We start from the raw sequence: 16,613 nt of genomic DNA, 5'->3' as shown, positions 1-16,613 counted from the left end.
CCACATGCAAATCCATATGGAAAAACTGTATGCATTCCGCAAAGTGTGCAAGTGGCCTAAAACTACATGCAATTTTTTGTTATGCAGTTTAACCCCTTCAGTACCGAGTCACTTTTCGTCTTAAAGAGGACCTTTCATTGGTTTGTATTAAGTGAGATAAATATCTGTAGCTGCGGGGTACCCCCTGCTGATGCTGCCACCCTGCCTGTTTTTTTAAATTAGCGCTCCTGCCCCCCGTTATGTCCCCCCGCAAATTTCACGAGAAATGGAGAGGAGATGCAGCATTTCTCCGTGGGCGTCTCCTTCCCCCCTGACTGTAGCGCTGTCCAATTGCAGCGCAAAGCGTGGCGCTTTGCACTGCAATTGGACATATTTATTTTCTCTTATCTTGGATGACATTTTGGGGCTTTGGAACCGATTAGTCAACTTACAATGGTTTCAACATACAGTGGTTTTCCTGGAACCAATTAATATTGTAATAACTATTTTGCGAGGTTTCACTATCCTGCCATTAAAGCAGAGAAATTCATATTTAGAAAACAGTGAATTTTTCTCTAATTTTTGGATAAATAAAGGTAAAACATATTGACTCAAATTTATCACCTGTACCTGTGGGGTACCCACCGCTGATACTGCCACCCTATCTGTGACAGCCAGGGAGTTTATTTTTTTTTTAAACCAGATAGGGTGGCAGCATCAGCAAGGGGTCCCCCCCCCAGGTACAGGTGATAGTGATAAATTTGAGTCAATATGTTTTACCTTTATTTATCCCAAAATTAGAGACAAATTCACTATTTTCTAAATATGAATTTCTCTGCTTTTATGGCAGATAGTGAAACCTCGCAAAATAGTTATTACAATATTAATTGGTTCCAGGACGACCATTGTATGTTGAAACCATTGTAAGTTGACTAATCGGTTCCAAAGCCCCAAAATGTCATCCAACATAAGAGAAAATGAATATTTAAAGGGAGTCTGTCACCACCGTATGGCGATATATAGTGCTGACATTGTCCTGTATAGCACACCTATACATGACTGTAATGGTACCTTTGTTATTTTCTTTAGACTGGCAGAAGCTGGAAAAACGAAGTTTAATTCATATGCAAATGAGCACTCGCAAGTGCCCAGGGGCGGCGTTCAGTGTGTTGGAGCCCAGGCTGCTGTGCCTTTTTTCATTGTTTTCCTGCCCCAGCCTCTGCCTATGCCCCCCTCCTATTTCCCTACAACATCCTTCAGTCAGGCTGAGATGCCTCGCCGGGCCGCAGCCCATTCTGGGCACGGCATCGCTTTAACTACTGCGCATGCACCGGCATACGCCGGTTTCACGCAGTTCGCCGGCGCATGCGCATTAGGTAAAGCGATGCCGTGCCAACAATGGGCATCGCAGTGTGCATTGCCCGGCCCGGTGAAGCAGTGCGCAAGCGCGGGATCTCGGCCGGACCGAAGGCTGACTCAAGGGAATAGGAGGGGGCGGGCAAAGGCTGGGTCGGGGAAACAATGAAAAAAGGCAGAGCAGCCTGGGCTCTAACACAGTGAACGTGCGAGTGCTCATTTGCATATGAATCAGATTTCATTTTTCCAGCTTCTGCAAGTGTAAAGAAAAAGACAAAGGTACCATTACATTCATGTATAAGTGTGCTATAGGACAATGTAAGCACTGTATATGGCCATATGAAAGTGACAGACTCCATTTAAAGAGGACCTTTCACCGCTCCTGACACTGTGAACTAAGTATACAGACATGGAGAGCGGCGCCCGGGGATCTCACTGCACTTACTATTATCCCCTGGCGCCGCTCCGTTCTCCTGCTATGCCCTCCAGTATCTTCGGTAACTAAGTTATGGTAGGCGGAGATTTCGGTCACTAAGTTATTGTGGGCGGAGTCTGCCCTTGTTCTGCTGTAGCGTTGGCCAATCGCAGCGCAGAGCTCACAGCCTGGGAGGTTATTTTCTCCCAGGCTGTGAGCTCTGCAATGCGATTGGCCAGCGCTACAGCAGAACAAGGGCAGACTCCGCCTACCATAACTTTGTGACCGGAGATACCGGAGGGCATAGCAGGAGAACAGAGCGGCGCCCAGGGATAATAGTAAGTGCAGTGAGATCCCCGGGCGCCGCTCTCCATGTCCGTATACTTAGTTCACAATGTCAGGATCGGTGAAAGGTCCTCTTTAAAGGGACGCAAGAAGTTAAAGGGATTCTGTCACCTCCCCTCAGCCAAAAAACGATTTTAAAGCAGCCATGCAGCACAGCTTACCTGGATTAGGCTGTGCTCTTTTATCTTGAAATCCGTCCAGCAGTTACTTCAAAAAACGACTTTGATCAATAAGGAAATGCGTCCTGAAGGTGCCCAGAGGGGCGTTTTTTTCTTCTTAGTGAGCCCAGTACCGCCCCTCTTTCAGTGCCCAGCCCGCCTTCCTTGTACTTTCTAACCGCCGCCCCCAGCCTGCCACAGCCTCTCCTGCCTCTCCTCCCCCTCCCTCACGCCGAACGAAGTCTCGCACAGGCGCAGTACCCACTGAGGGCTGCGCCTGTGCGATCATCAGGAGACTGAGGGCGGCAGCTTCATCTTCGTCACTGGGCATGCGCCGAGCCCAGTGACGTCCGATGTTAGCTCTTTCCCTCAGTCAGCCTGGTAGGAAGCGCAGAGGATTGCCGATCGGCTGCTGCACCCTGCACTTTCTCCAGTCTGCCTGCCTTTACTTAATATAATAAGACCTAATTCGCCCCAACAAATACTTTTTTCTTTCCTGAAGGGAGGGTGGGGAAAGAAATTGCTGGCCGTCTTCACTGTGGCAGGCAGACTGGAGAAAGCGCAGGGTGCAGCAGCCGATCGGCAATCCTCTGCGCTTCCTACCTAATACGGCCGGAGACTATCCGTGGAGCGGCTAACATCTGAACCGTATGCCATTAGACACCACCTGTGTTGGGTAAGAAGCGCATAAGCACTGCAAAAGAAAATCATCTGTAACATCAAAAGGCAGCGAAGTGTCCGGATATGTAAGCGGACTCGCACATCACCACTGTTAACTATCTAATGCACTCATTAGTGTGAATTGAGACATTGAACACTCGCATATGTTCTATAGAATACTTTATCAACTCAAGGAAAATACACCAATAGGAAAATTGAATAAGAAAAACACGTAGGGATGCAGTCCATACATTATAGAGTAAGCTGCGAGAGCTCCGCAGCTTAGTATAGAGGGACCGTGATCATTTATTAATTGTTATTTTTTATATTTTTATGTATTAACTTTTATTGTCAAGTCTTGGATCTAATAATACATTTGATTGCATGCTGCCATATGGTATATCTGTCAGCCTAAGAACGTATATGTATGATTAGTCAACACTTGGCTTAATTTTAAAGGTTGGGATTAAATTTTATGCAATTAACTTCTTGTGAGCTGGCCATGCTTTTGTATATTTATTGTTTCGCTATTGGGTGGTAGCAGGCCGTGCTCTATTTTGGTGAGCTTCCCACAATTAGTTTTTTGTCCATTTAAAGGAAACCTGTCACCGGGATTTTGTGTATAGAGCTGAGGACATGGGTTGCTCACACAGAGCTATGGGGACTGGGTATTGCGGATGTGCTAGAGGCCATCGAGCAACCCATGTCCTCAGCAGTGATGGTCAGTTCACAGTGTTCGCCAGCGAACACATGCGGGCTGCCATCTTTAGTAAGGTAGACTTACCCATCCGGCGATGCACAGGTAAGCCCTTACCTGTGCCTATGCCGGGAGCCGGTCTGAAATCAAATGCAGTCACCACGAGCAGGCAGTTCAGAGAACAGCCCGATGAAGGCTGTTCTCGGAACTGCATGCTCCCGGTGACTGCATTTGATTTCAGACCGGCTCCCGTCACAGGCACAAGTAAGGGCTTACCTGTGCATCGTTGGATGGGTGAGTCTACCTTACTAAAGATGGCAGCCTGCATGTGTTCGCTGGTAAACACTGCAAACTGACCATCACTGGTCCTCAGCTCCATACACAAAATCAGATTAAACATGCCCTTACATATAACAGTCAGGAATAGCTGCTAACTAGCAACTAAGGGTGGGTTCACACTAGTGTTATGGAGTCCGTTATGGCTTTCCGTTATAATAGGGTTATAAAGGAACATAACGGAATCCATAGGATGTAATGCAAAATGGAAGCGTTTAAGAGGCATTCCGTTTTGCTCTGTCCTAATAGAAGTCTATGGGAAAACATAACAGATCCGTCTGGGTCCTGTTATGCAAGACAGAAAACAAAGTCCTGTCAACAGGACTTTGTTTTCTGTCTTACATAACGGGAACCAAACTGATCTGTTTTGATTCCCATAGATTTCTATTAGGACGGAGAGCAAACGGAATGCCTTTTAAATGTATCCGTCCTTCCGTCTTATGGATTCCGTTATGTTCCGTTATAACCCTGTTATAACGGAAAGCCATAACGGACTCCATAACGCTAGTGTGAACCCACCCTAATCCAGCTATTTTACCAGAGAAGTGTCCTTGATTGGTTGGATCTGAGTCTGAGACATTGTATGTTGAGTCTGGTTTCATCTTAAGATGGGTCAGAAAAGACCATTGTATGTTGAAAATATTGTATTCTTAGGCCATTGTATCTTGAGGGATCACTGTACTTTACATTTTCCATATGTCTACTTTATGTTGGCATAATTTTGTAAATGTCATTAAATTTTTTTAGACAGTGAGAGCTTTTAGAAGCAATTTTTAGAGAGAATTTAAGAAGCAATTTTTCTAATTTTTAATATAATTTCCAAAACCATTTTATAAAACACAATTCAGTTATAAAGTGATTTTGAGGGGCTTACGTAATGGAAACCACCCATAAATTACCCCATTTTAGAAAATACACCCCTTAAAGTATTCAAAACTGATGTAACAAACTTTGTTAATCCATTTGTTAATAAAGGAAAATGGAGGTGAATTAAAAAAATGTCATTTCTTTTGATTAACAGCAAAATAAACCTCAATATACATTACTCTGATTCTGAAGTTTACCGAAATACCCCATATGTTGTAGTAAACTGCTGTCGGGGCACATGGCAGTGGTCAGAAGGAAAGGAGCTCCATATGTTTTTTGGAGGCAGATTTTGTACTTAACCCCTTAGGGACGCATGACGTACCGGTACGGCATGTTTCCCGAGTCCTTAAGGACCCATGACGTACCGGTACGTCATGAGTTTAAATCGAGATTGCGGAGCTGCGGGGGTTAATCGGAACAGGATGCCCGCTGAAATGATTCAGCGGGCATCCTGTCACAACGCCGGGGGGTCATATGACCCCCCCGTATCGGCAATCGCATCAAACCGCAGGTCAATTCAGGCCTGCGGTTTGCTGCGCTTTCTCCCGATTCTGATCCCCGCGGTCCTGACCGCGGGGATCAAACTTTAAAATGCCCCAAATAAAGTTTTTTTCACCCCCCCCCCCCCCCGAATGATTTTATGGTGCCAGGTGTTGCAGGCGGTGCGGGAGGCGGGCGGTGCGGCAGGCGGGATCGCGATCCCCCGCCCGCCTCCTCTTGAATATTCATTGGTGTCCAGTGGTATACCAGAGTGTCAGCACATTGCTGACACTCTGGTATAAACGGATGACATCTGTGCTGGGATGTCAGCCGTTTAACCCTTTCCATACCGCGGTCCGTACGGACCACTGTATGGAAAAGGTTAACAGTGAGAGGGGGCTCCCTTCCTCTCCCATCGGAGGGCTGCTGTGCCTTTGCAGCCCCCCGACAGGATGGGGTCACACAGGGAGGGAGCCCCCCTCCTTACCCTTCCCCGTTTGTTCAGTTGTGCCTACAACTGAGCAGATGGGGAAGGTTCCCATGGCAGCAGGACTCCTTCTCAGGCATCCTGCTGTCCATGGTGCCGAACAGATCTGTGCTAAATGCATAGATCTGTTCAGACAAAATGTAAGTAAAATACAGTACAATACACTATATAGTGTAATGTACTGTATTATACAGACATCAGACCCACTGGATCTTCAAGAACCAAGTGGGTCTGGGTCAAAAAAATGTATAAAAAAGTGAAAAAATTTAAGATAAAAAAACACATTAATCACTGAATAAAAAAAAAATAATAAAAATACACTACACATATTAGGTATCGCCGCGTCCGTAACGACCTGATCTATAAAACGGTCATGTTACTTTCCCCGCACGGTGAATGCCAAAAAAATAAAAAAATAAAAACTATGAGGAAATTGAAATTTTGCCCACCTTATTTAAAAAAAGTTGCATGTACGCCAAAATAGTACCAATCAAACCGTCATCTCATCCTGCAAAAATCATACCCTACCCAAGATAATCACCGAAAAACTGAAAAAACTATGGCTCTCAGGATATGGAGACACTAAAACATGATTGTTTTTGTTTCAAAAATGAAATCATTGTGTAAAACTTACATAAATAAAAAAAATTGTATACATATTAGGTATCACCGCGTCCGTGACAACCTGCTCTATAAAAATACCACATGATCTAACCTGTCAGATGAATGTTGTAAATAACAAAAAAAAATAAACGGTGCCAAAAAAGCTATTTCTTGTTACCTTGCCTCACAAAAAGTGTAATATACAAAACTTCCACCCTATCCCGTAGTTTCTAAAATGGGGTCACTTTTTTGGGGTTTCTACTCTAGGGGTGCATCAGGGGGGCTTCAAATGGGACATGGTGTCCCAAAAAACTTTCTAGCAAAATCTGCCTTCCAAAAACCGTATGGCATTCCTTTCCTTCTGCGCCCTGCCGTGTACCCGTACAGCAGTTTATGACCACATATGGGGTGTTTCTGTAAACTACAGAATCAGGGCCATAAATAATGAGTTTTGTTTGGCTGTTAACCCTTGCTTTGTAACTGGAAAAAAAATAATAAAATGGAAAATCTGCCCAAAAAAGTGAAATTTTAAAATTGTATCTCTATTTTCCATTAAATCTTGTGAAACACCTAAAGGGTTAACAAAGTTTGTAAAATCAGTTTTGAATACCTTGAGGGGTGTAGTTTCATAGATGGGGTCACTTTTATGGAGTTTCTACTCTAGGGGTGCATCAGGGGGGCTTCAAATGGGACATGGTGTCAAAATAAACAGTCCAGCAAAATCTGCCTTCCAAAAACCATACGGTGCACCTTTCCCTCTACGCCCTACTGTGTGCCCGTACAGTAGTTTACGGCCACATATGGGGTGTTTCTGCAAACGACAGAATCGGGGCAATAAATATAGCATTTTGTTTGGCTTTTAACCCTTGCTTTGTTACTGGAAAAAAATGGATTAAAATGGAAAATTTGCCAAAAAATTGAAATTCTTAAATTTCATCTCCATTTGCCAATAACTCTTGTGCAACACCTAAAAGGTTAACAAAGTTTTTAAAATCAGTTTTGAATACATTGAGGGGTGTAGTTTCATTTTTGGGTGGTTTCTATTATGTAAGCCTCACAAAGTGACTTCAGACCTGAACTGGTCCCTAAAAAGTGGGTTTTTGAAAATGTCTGAAAAGTTCAAGATTTTCTTCTAAACTTCTAAGCCTTGTAACATCCCCCAAAAATTAAATATCATTCCCAAATTGATCCAAACATGAAGTAGATATATGGGGAATGTAAAGTAATAACTATTTTTGGAGGTATTACTATGTATTATAAAAGTAGAGAAATGTAAACTTGGAAATTTGCAATTTTTTACAAATTTTTGGTAAATTTGGTATTTTTTATAAATAAAAATGAATTTTTTTTACTTCATTTTACCAGTGTCATGAAGTACAATATGTGACGAAAAAACTATCTCAGAATGGCCTGGATAAGTCAAAGCGTTTTAAAGTTATCAGCACTTAAAGTGAACTAGTCAGATTTGCAAAAAATGGCCTTAAGGTGAAATAGGGCTGAGTCCTCAAGGGGTTAAAGAGACCCTGACGTACCCCTACAGTGGAAAACCTCAAAAATTGACCCCATTTTGGAAACTACACTCCTCAAAGAATATATTAAGGGGTGTACTGAGCACTTTTTTACCCATAAGCGTGTTACTGAATTTAGAAACACTTGGCTGTGAAAATGAAAAGTTTCATTTCTTCCAATAAAATGTTGCTTTAGCCCCACATTTTTTATTTTCACAAGGGGTAACAGGAGAAAAAGCACCCCATAATTTGTTACCCATTTTCTCTTGAATAGGGCAACACTCCATATGTAGTGTTAAACTGCTGTGGGGGCACATGGCAAGACTCAGAAAGGAAGGAGTGCCATATGGCTTTTGTAGCGCAGATTTTGATGGATAGGTTTACGGGTGCCATTGGTTTTTATTTTTGGAGTGATTGTCTTATGTGGAGGTTTATTTTTTTTGCAGGATGAGGTAACGTTTTCATTGGTACCATTTTAGGCTATATATGACTCTTTGATCACTCGATATTATGCATTTTGTAAGGAGAGATGACAAAAAATGACTGCATAGTTTTTATTTATTTTATTTTTACAGCGTTCATCTGACGGAGTATATCATGTGATATTTTTATATAGCAGGTTGTTACGGGCGCTGTGATACCCAATGTGTCTACTATTTTTATTTTTGAATAGCATAAACTTTTTAAATTTTTTTAAACTTTATTTTTTTGTCTCATTATGGGACTTCAACTTTTGGTGGTCCGATCCCCTGAACAATGCATTACAATACATCTGTACACACTTACATCCTGCTTGCCTGTGAGACTCAACCCATGGAAGGCATCGGGCTACATTCCCAGCCATCGGGCCCCGTCACTGTAGTGTGGGAACCCGACAAGGATATTGCACGATATTGCAGTGCTGACTGCGGCATAGCGAGGGTTAATGCACCGGCATCAGTGTTTTCACAGATGCCGGCGCATACAGCAGGGGTTTGGCTAAGGGCTCATGCACACGATCAATGATTTGAGCAGGCACCTTGTTTCGATCACAACCCGCCGCACGGCGGTGATCGGAACTACACAGGGCGTACTTGTTTCCTTAAGTACCAGGACATCAGAGCATACAGGTACGCCCTGTGTCCGTAAGAGGTTAATCACCAAACACATGAGCAATATGGGCTGGGCATAGCATTTCTACAGTATGGATCCGTAAAATACAGATGAAATACAGATGACATACGGATGTGTTCAGTGTGCGTTCCATATTTTTTGCGGACTGACTTGAATGGGGCCTCGGACCGTGATTTGCGGACAATAATAGGACATGCACTACTTTTTTGCGGAACGGAAATACGGAATGCACACGGAGTACCTTCCATTGTTTTTGCGGACCCATTGAAGTGAATGGTTCAGCATACGGTCCACAAAAAAAAACGTAATGGAAGCAGAAAGAAAATACATTCGTGTGCATGACCCCTAACGGGAATAGCAGGACCCCTGCTGCTGATCCTGCACCCGCCCGATCAGTGCGCCGTAGCTGTATGGCACTGGGATTCAAGACTATAGCAATGACGACGCCCAGCTATAGAGCAATGAGTCCTAATTTGCATATTAGGAAAAAATATCATAACTCGGAAACATAGCCTCGGATCAACAACAAAAAAACTGCATTTTAATCAGATGAACCACAGCTACGTGTCCATGCAATCAGTTTGATAAGAAGATCACTGACAGATTCCCTTTGCTGCATTTCAACGGCTACGTATGAGGATACGATTTAGGCTACTTTCACACTGGCGTTTTGAATTCCGTTTGTGATATCCGTTTCAGGGATCTCACAAAAGGTTCAAAACAGATCAGTTCAACCCCAATGCATTCTGAATGGATAAGGATCCACTCAGAATGTATCAGTTTGGCTCCGTTCCGCCTCCATTCCGCTCTGGATGCGGACACCAAAACGCTGCTTGCAGCGGAGGTCGGCCAGGATAGCAGCACGAGTTTAGTGTTTGTTTTGGAGCGCTCTGGATCCGCCTCTCATCAGGTGCACAGGGTGGGGTCATTAGTTTAAATAGCACACCATTCCAGTGCTCTGAGCGGATTATAGGAATCATTGTGGTCTCGGACGCTAGGAAGGAAGGTTGTCTGTTCCAGCTCAGAAAGATAAGTGTGATTTCAAGTTTGGTTGTTTTGTGTCATCTCTCCCATTCAGGTTCTGTGCGAGCAGGCTGCCTATTTCCCCTCTTCACCATCTCAGGGAATTTAGGTTTTTTTCAGCCCAGGCACGGGGACACATCATACCTACCTTTAAGGTCTGCATGTGGGCTGAGCAGTGCAGGGAAAGAGGTCAGGGATTAGCTAGGAGGTGACCCTTCCCCTGTCTCTCGCCAAGAGGCTTGTTGGTGGGTTATCTGTGAGTCTGAGTGCACACCCGCCGTGACACATGCTGGACGATGACATCATTAACAAGGCCCAGGATCACCTGCAGAATCAGTTTGGGGACTTTGATGGCCTGCAGCCCGCGGCTGCTATTCTCTTTCCAGGGTACAGTGTGCTAAAGAAGGCCATACAAATCCACTATGACAAGGACAGGGTGCACTGGCTGATCACCTGCTTCAAAAATGGCGATATCCTAGTTGCCGACAGCATCAAGACCAGCAATTTGCCTCTATCTGTTTGCGAGCAGATTAATAACTTCTACAGTGTAGTGGTCCCCCTGAAACATCTCAAATTTTTCAACGTGGATGAGCAGAAAAACACCTACGACTGTGGGGTGTTCCCCATAGCATTTGCCTTTGAATTTCTGGCAGATGACTGTGAACCCACGGCGATCTTCCACCACAGCGTGGAATGGCAGGATCACAGGCTTTCCCAAAAAGTCAATTAGCGACTCCATGTCTTTCATGACATGTCGAGTCTATGATGGGCCAAGCGATCACCCTGACCAGAAGCCTGATATTACTGAAACAGACCTGGATCCCTCTATGTCACCAAAACTGCAGTCTCTACCTAACCCCAGATTACAACCGCTGACCCATAATATAGGTCTAGAACCCACAGACTTCGGTAAGTAACCAGTGACTTTTCTAAGTTTAATCATCTTCGTGTACTGATTGTAATAATGTCTTCTCATGTGATAATATATGTACATATGTGTAGTAATTACTTAGATAACCACCAAAGGTTTGGGATAATCACACCCCACAGCCTATGGGCCCCATAACTTTGCTGCGTCTATAGTTATACCTGTTAATGAGGGGAGTGTCCTAATTTATTATTTTAATTCGGCCCTAGAGATCTGATTATCAGGCAGTTGTGTCCCGGGAACATCTATCAGATGATAGGGACCGCAATCATGAGACTTTGTATCTTTATTGGGTATATTGATGATTTGTGATTTTTCTGCTTCTTGATATTTATAGTGTTTTCTGTATAACTTGGACACAGCGGTATCCACTGGTCACCACTGGAAATAAAAACAACCTGGGGTTAAAAAGGCAATTGCAGCAGATCGGATCACCAGAGGTCTGAGACAAAATGAGGCGCAGAATAAACTATCTCCTGATCTTCATCAGTGACCCCTGCTAAAAGGTATTAGTCCTAAGAACCAAAAAGATCCCTAGATAAGATAAGATCCTTGTTACAGGAGTCATAAAAAGTAATGTGATTTATGACAGGAGCTCATAATAACAGACATGATGCCAAGTTCTGGAGACACCAGGGTGATGACACAGAATAATTTAGGGCTTAGATTCTCCACAAAGATGAGCACAGCAGTGACCATAAGTGGAAAACCATCCAAATCGCCTGATATATGGCATATAAATATGATACAATTTTAACTGCCTGCAGTCACTACTACTAGGGGAAGCTCCCAATTGACCTTGATATGAAGATCACCTTGAGCAATGGCTCCCAGAAATGTAACTATGGAAGTGTGTAAGAAAGCAAGGGTTTTGCTGATTTTCATCAGGAAAACCAAGCTCCAAGCCCTTTAAAGATATATGAAAATAAATCAGCCCATGATTATAAGGTGTATTCTGTTTATGTTGGATACAGCAGAGTGTCCTAGAACAAGAATAACAGCTATAACAGTCAATGACATTGATAAGCGTTGGTATCACTGTTAGAAACATGGGCCCAAGTTTTATACAGTTAAAGAGATTACAATCACCCACAGGGACCAGGAGTTAATAGTTTGTCACTTACATGTAATTTTCCACTGCTTCATGTTCAGTCATAATTAAGGCTCATTCAGACGGCCGTATGCTGTCCGCAAAAATGTGGATCTGTTTTTTTGCGGATTAGATGCTGTCCCATTCACTTCTATGGGGCCCTTTTCTTCCATTGCACGGCTCAGCAAAAAAATGAAACATGTCCTATACTTGTCAGTGAAAATGAGAACATGGCCCTATTGAAGTCTATGGATCAGCAAAAAAACTGAATGCACTTTTGCGGACAGCATACAGCCGTCTAAATGAGCCCTTAGTTATATTTTTTGCATCTGCAGATCACTGTACCAGAGCGGAGGTCTCACTGTGTCCCGGCAATGAATATGGGATATAGCTGGAGGTGATGACTCTACCACAAGTTAACGACATGGTGGCCACCGTGTCAGGATCAGATGACCTGCGCTTTAGCAAGAGGCAGATTCTGGGCTCTGTCTCTGCACTCACCCACCGGACTTTCTGCAGTCAGACATATTCACTAAAGAAGTGAGTTTCCTGCTGCATCAAAGACAGATTCCAAGCTTGGTCTCTGCAATACCCACTGGACTTACCGCAGTCAGTATTCTGCAGATTCCGGGCTTGGTCCCTGCAGAAGTAAATGCACTTGCCATTCACCATTGATTCAAGGAAATATCTACCGTCCTTGTCACGTGCCATCGTTTTCCTCCACCGCCTAGGGTAAGGGCAGTCCTTCAGCCATGGTTCCCCAGGGGTTTCCTCTTCAGGAGTCAAAGGCCCATCATCAACAGGGCCACATTTAAGACCAGTGCCTTAACTTATAATGAGAACATCTACCGTACTTTTGATACCTTGCAGTCAGGTATCAAAATAGGGCCCCCCTATGCCACATTTTTTATTAATGTGGCAGCAGCCGGGCAGGAGTGGAGATGAGCGCTTCCATTGTGGAAGCGCTCATCTCCATATTCATCTGTGTCGGGACAGCGATATAGATGAATTGAGCAGAGGAGAGGCGTCTCCCTTGCCCATTCCTCTGATAGGCTACAGGCACTAGGCCCATAGCCTATCAGAGGCCAGTGCAGGCGGAGCGATGACGTCATCGCGCGTGCCGCCCAAGCCGTACAGCGCGGGACACAGGCCGGAAGAGGCCTGCATCGCATCACTGACAGCAGCATGGAGGTAAGTATATGAGTTTATTGTTTTTATTATTTAATTTTATACTATACTGTGGCAAGAAGGGAGGTGGGGGCCCTATATACTGGCACAATATAGGGGGGGTTGGCACTATGGAGAAGAGGGGAAGCACTATGGGGCCATATACACTGGCACAATATGGGGGGGCACTATTGGGGCCCTATATACTGGCACACTATGGGGGGGACACTATGCAGAAGAGAGGAAGCACTATGGGGCTCTATATACTGGCACAATAAGATAAGAGATAAGATAAGATGCCTTTATTGTCACTGTACAATACAATGTAATACAATGTAATACAATGTACAATACAATGAAATGTTGTTTGGAGCAATCCTAGATGCCATGGACAGAGGAACAAGAATGGACATTTAAACTAAAGCATTACACTAGAAAAAAAATACATTGCACTAGAAGGCATTACTATTCACAGTTTACAGCATATATATAGCAAGAGCAAAGTAGGAAAGTGCTTGTGAGTATATAGACACTGATTCAGACACCAATGCAGACAAGAGGTCATCATGGGTTCATGAATGCAGTAGTCACTTGGGGGGGGGGGGGGGGGGGTCGGCACTATGGAGAAGAGGGGAAGCACTATGGAGCCCTATATACTGGCACAATATGGGGGGCTCTATATACTGGCACAATATGGGGGGCACTATGGAGAAGAGGGGAAGCACTATGGGGTCCTATATACTGGCACAATATGGGAGCACTATGGAGAAGAGGGAAAGCACTATGGGGGCCCTATATACTGGCACAACATGGGGGGGCACTATGGAGAAGAGGGGAAGCACTATGGGGGCCCTATATACTGGCACATTATGGGGGGCACTATGGAGAAGAGGGGAAGGAGCACTATGGGGCATCTACTGGGGGCCCTATATACTGGCACGCATTATAGGTGGGCACTATGGAGAAGTGGGGGACAAGAGCACTATGAGGGCATTATATAGGGGCATTTAATACTGGCACCCATTTTGATGCCACTATGGGGAAGGGAGGAAAGGAGCATTATGGGGGTATCTATGTGGGGCAGTCTATAGGGGCATTTTATAGTGCCACATTATGGAGGGCACTATGGAGACGGGGAAGGAGCACTATGGGGGCATCTTCTGGGGGGACTATATAGGAGTATTTTATACTGGCACAAATTATAAGGTCACTTTGGGCACCTAAGCTCAACTGGTAGCACTAAGAGTTTTTTGTAGTGGCACACAGTACGGGTCATTGGAACACATGAGGGCACTCTGGGGACATTGGCTCTACTGGGGGCACTAAGAGGAGGTATTTCTTTTTTTACTGCCACACAACGAGGCATTTTTTGTACTGGCGCACATTATAAGGGGGGGGTTCTACTGTCACACATTATAAAGAAAATTATTACTATCGGGGCATTATGGTGGGCTTTATTACAACTGGGGGACTATGGGAGCATTATTACTTGTGGGACACAATTACTGTTGGGGGCACTGTAGGAGCACTATTACTACTAAATGCACTCTGGCAAAGAAATAATTACTATTATTGGGACTTTGGGAGCACCATTACTTTGGGGGCACCCTGGCACAGCATCAGCTTAGCACAGTTCTTTTTGCAGTATAGTTTTGGGGAGCACAGCTTCTCAGTATTGGGGGTGCATGATGGGATGTTACTTGGAGGGTGATGGAAAAGTAGGAAACTAAGATGTCTGTCAAACTCTGCAGAGACGTGAGATGGCTGAAAGAAATTATCACGGTGGTCTGGTCTGAATGGAGAAGATGAAGAAAGAGAACATCTACATGAGAGGAGACGTCACTGGATATAAGAGGTATAGGGCGCTGTATGCTGCGGTTTGTGTCCAGCCGATTCCTTGCATTTTCTGCCGGATCAGGTCGCTGGATCGTACTGCCACAGGTATGAAAATAGCCTTACCCTGTATGTTTTGTATCGCTGTATGTAATGTTAGAATAGAATAGGTTAGGTTGAGAATTTGGCATGGGGGTGGGGGGCCCAGGCACATTTTTTGCACAGGGGCCCTCTGCTGTCTGTGTCCGCACCTGGCACTATAGATGACTACAGTATAATCCCTGCACCATGCGGTACAATATACAGAATAATCCATACATCAAGCCATACAATATACAGTATAATCTATACACCATGCCGTACAATATACAGTATAACACATACACTGTGGGGTTATTGTGTATATTGTACGGCATGGTGTATGGATTATACTGTGTACAGCATGGTGTATGAACTATACTGTATATTGTATGGCATGGGGTATGGATTTTATAATTCATTCTGTACTGCATGGTGTAGGGGTAAGGGTCCATTCACACGTCCGCATTTTGCAGAACGGAATTGCGGACCCATTCATTTTTATTGGGACACACTATGTCCTGCCCGCATCCGCAATTGCGGATCCGCACTTCCGGGTCCGCAATTGCATTCCCGAAAAAATAGAACATTTCCTATTCTTGTCCGCAATTGCGGACAAGAAAAGGCATTTTCTATATAGTGTCAGCGATGTGCGGTCCGCAAAATGCGGAACGCACATTGCCGGTGTCCGTGTTTTGTGCGGATCCGCAAAACACACATGGGAGATCCGGAAGGGGGGGGCCCATAAAATATTTTTGCTATGGGGCCCAGTTATTTCTAGCTATGCCCCTGTGTAAACAAGCGTTGGTCATCTGAGCAGGCTGATGCATACTGCACTAGTACCCTGACAGACTGGCGCTCGTTTACATCTGTCTGCTCTACCTCTGCACTGGCAGATGGGGCACTGGCAGTGCCTGCACTGGCAGATGGGGCATGGGGGGCTTGCATGCTGAATTCTGGCAGACAGCTTCAGTCACACTGCCCAGTAGGACCCCTGGTGTGCAGGAGAAGAACGGACAGGCCAGTTTGAGCGCCAGTGTCGGCAGGGGACCAAGTTGCATGCAGTGTCTGACTGTGGCCCCTGACTGAAAGCAGCAGCTTGAGAGACACTCCTTGGAGCTTGAGGCTGGAGTCATCCCTTCACAAATCAAGGTAGGGGTATCTTTGCAGGGGTATATGGCGGCTCTGGGGTATCTGTGTGAGGTTAATGGCTCACTGGCTAGGCCATTTTTCAGTATTCAGCGCTGCAACGCTGTACTGAAATGAATTTTATATAATTTTTGGGGACAGATAGAGCTTTCTATTGGTGGTATTTATTTTTTACTATAGTAAGGAAAAACTACCGTCAATTTTGAAAAAAAAAACTTTCCCCATATAAAATTATAAAACAAGTATTATTACCCAATTTTTGGTCGGGGTTACGTCGGGTAAAAAGACACCAAACATGTGAAGCCTTAAAATTGTGCGCGCGGCCACGAAACCCCCAAAAA

This window comes from Bufo gargarizans, chromosome 6 (assembly GCF_014858855.1).
Source record: "Bufo gargarizans isolate SCDJY-AF-19 chromosome 6, ASM1485885v1, whole genome shotgun sequence".
In the NCBI taxonomy this organism is placed as follows: Eukaryota; Metazoa; Chordata; class Amphibia; order Anura; family Bufonidae; genus Bufo; species Bufo gargarizans.
The sequence above is the reverse complement of the archived record's forward strand: the minus strand, read 5'-3'. Positions refer to the sequence as shown.